The sequence below is a fragment of the Carcharhinus amblyrhynchos genome, unplaced genomic scaffold (assembly GCF_965287045.1).
Source record: "Carcharhinus amblyrhynchos unplaced genomic scaffold, sCarAmb.v2.hapA scaffold_37, whole genome shotgun sequence".
In the NCBI taxonomy this organism is placed as follows: domain Eukaryota; kingdom Metazoa; phylum Chordata; class Chondrichthyes; order Carcharhiniformes; family Carcharhinidae; genus Carcharhinus; species Carcharhinus amblyrhynchos.
In genome coordinates, this window is record NW_027649778.1 from 4,324,384 (window position 1) to 4,327,264 (window position 2,881).

A 2,881-nucleotide genomic window follows, 5' to 3' on the forward strand; every position below is an offset into this window, starting at 1 on the left:
ACGCAGATACGGGGAGAACGTACAAACTCCACACAGGCAGTGACCCGAGGCTGGAATTGAACCCGGGTCCCTGGCGCTGTGAGGCAGCAGCACTAACCCACAGTGCCACCCCGTAGCCCCGTATCTGAACATGTCTTTGCTCCTCTGTATTTATCGAAGACCTCGTGTCGCTCTTCTCCCTCCGCTCTCTCTGTTCCCCTCATTTCATTTTCCCGTCTCTGCTTTCTGCCCCGTTCTCCATCATTCCCGCTCCGTTCTCATTCGCAGGAATCGGGACTTGAGGTCCGGAGAAAGTCCGACAGAATCTATCCCGGAAAGCAGCTGCTCTGGACAACAAACGCAGGCCGGAGGGTTCTGTTAAAGGGAGCAGTGCCCCTCTCACCAAAGCAAGCTCTCCCCCCCATTTAATAACGAACCCGACCCACGCTACAGTCTGTGGCCATTGGAGAAGAGGTGACCAACTGGAAATGAGGCCAATGGCACCATTGAGAAGATGGCCACCAAGGTGGTCTGACCCTGAGCTTTCGAAAGACTTGGCACTTTTACAGATGTAGACCGGGTGGCCGAGACCCCCTCCCTCGCTCTGATTGGAAGACATTTGGATTAAATGATGTGAGTGATTTGGAGTCCAACAAACTCTAGAACCTGGATTTCCAGCGCATCGATGGGGGTTCCCTCCCGTGACATACTCATTTATTAATGTCACAAGTGGGCTTACATTAACACCGCAATGAAGTTACTGTGAAAATTCCCCTTCCCAAAACCGCGCGCGCGCGCATGTTAATCATCCCCTCTCCTGCTGAGGTGTGTGCAACACCAAACAGCTTCCCACCCTCTTCCTCACTCTCCCCAACCCCCTCCGCCCTGCCCAGAAACAGTGACAACAGTTGGGCGGGCACCTCCGAGGTGAGTGGGCTGCATCTTCTCAAGGGGGCAACGAGGGAGGAGGGGCGACAAACGCTGTTCCCACCCCCCACCACCTCCCCCACCTTTGCCAGCCCCAACAACCATCCCACGGAGAAACAAACAAGACTGGTGGGAGGACACTGTCGCTAACGCAATATGGTTTCCTCACAATATCGCCCCTTGTTTGGTTTTCAATGAAAGGGGAAACGCGCCCCCCCACCCCTCCCCCCCCACCCCTCCCCCATGTCCCAAACGTCTCCTCTCTTCACTGAGGCTGAACACTGATAGGATGAAGAAGCAAAGTTTGGCCTCCGCCTGTCAACTCAAGGAAGTAACGCTGCCGAAACCAAGTTCCACACCGTTCTTAGGTTCTCCCCCCACTGCCCCCTCAAGTGCATGCAGCAAAATGGAGAATGATAAAGAGGTGGTTACCATCATTCACTGGGTTGCCAAACCCTCCAAGGACTAGCCCGGGGTCTACAGGAATTGAAGATGCATCCCAGGGGGTGCCGCAGTAAAACCACTCCCCCCCACCACCCCCCCCCCCCCCCCAGCTCCCCCACCCCCCCAACTTCATCCCCCAGGAGAAAAATCAATGCAGTGTTTTAAAAAAAAGGTTTTAAATTTCCTGTCAACCCTTTTATTCATTAGTATCTGGGACTGTTGGACGTGGGGAGAAGGTTGTTTTGACTGGATGGGGTGGTTGGATTTCGTGGGATGAAGCCTCCAGGACTAGGCCCCACGAGAGTTGGCAACCCCTAAATCCACCAAAATATGAATTGCTTTGAAAAACTATTGTGCTTAAATATTGCCCCGTCCGCCCCAGTTACTGGAGGAGGTCACAGAAAGAGTTCATTATTGCACAAATCCAGGTCATTTCTGTAACTTTGGGGCTGAGTAGGTGCTGAACCCCATCATTGGTTGACTCTCATCCAATCAGGCAGTTGGATTTTTTGGTCCTGTGTTCGGATTGGACAGTTTAAATTTCAAACCATCCAATTAGAACACTGGGTCTTGACGAGCCATGGTCAAAGAGCCAAGTGCGTGTGGGTCAAGTGGTCGGTCGCCGGGGGCAACAGGCTTGCGGCCTAGTGGTTTCAGCGCATGTGACCCTCCTCCACGCTGTAGATCGATTCCTTGTGGAGGGCCAGGTCGGCGCGGCAGAGCGGCACCGTCCCGTCAGCCGTCTGCCCCTCGAGGTCAATGTCCAGCAAGCTCCGGACGCAGCCGCTGTCCAGGGCGGACGGGCAGGAGTTGCCGAGGCGCTCATCGCCGGAGTCGGTGTTGCTGGGAGTCTCCGCCCCGCTGCCGGGCGAGGCGCTGTGAGTCCTGGTGAAAGAGACGAACCGCCAGGGGTCAATCCGTGGACGGCTGGACAAAGGCCGGGGCCTCGGCGCAACTCCAGGGTCTTGGGCCTCTCCGGCGTGGCGTCCCTCCCCGAACTTTTCCGCCTCAAGATCGGAGGCAGGAAGGAGGCGGAGTCCGGCTGGTGAGGGGTCTCGATGGAATCCTTGGGAACACCTGGCAGATAGGAGGGAGAAGATGAGTGAAAGCAGATGGGTTACGGGGGTAGGGCCTGGCTGGGATGCTCTGTTGGGGAGTCAGTGCAGACGCAATGGGCTGAATGGCCTCCTCCTGCACTGTAGGGACTCTATGCTTCTGCACAAGGGAGTTGGGGAAGAGGGGACTGGAACCAGACAACACGCACTGAAGACCGTTTATCAGAGACCATCCCATATCGACGGCCCCTAGTTCTGAGCTCACACACGAGTGGAATCCCTACAGTGCGGAAGGAGGCCATTTGGCCCATCGAGTCTGCACTGACCACAATCCCACCCAGGCCCTATCCCCATAACCCCACGTACTCCCTGTGACACTAGGGGATAATCCCACCCAGATTTGCCTCCCGTAACCCCTAGCATTTATCCTGCTAACCCCCCTCATCTGCTCGTCTTGGTACACTAAGAGGCAATTC

At 55.8% G+C, this 2,881-nt stretch overlaps 1 pseudogene across 1 annotated transcript in view; it reads right to left on the reverse strand.

The window, feature by feature from the left end:
* Positions 1–1,479: 1,479 nt before the first annotated feature.
* The window catches only part of LOC145362140 (mitogen-activated protein kinase kinase kinase 9-like), a 54,768-nt pseudogene continuing 53,366 nt past the window's right edge, over positions 1,480–2,881 (reverse strand). Inside the window, exon 4 of the transcript XR_013889947.1 lies at positions 1,480–2,427. The product of XR_013889947.1 is annotated as a mitogen-activated protein kinase kinase kinase 9-like (transcript). The remainder of the gene's footprint in view (positions 2,428–2,881) is intronic.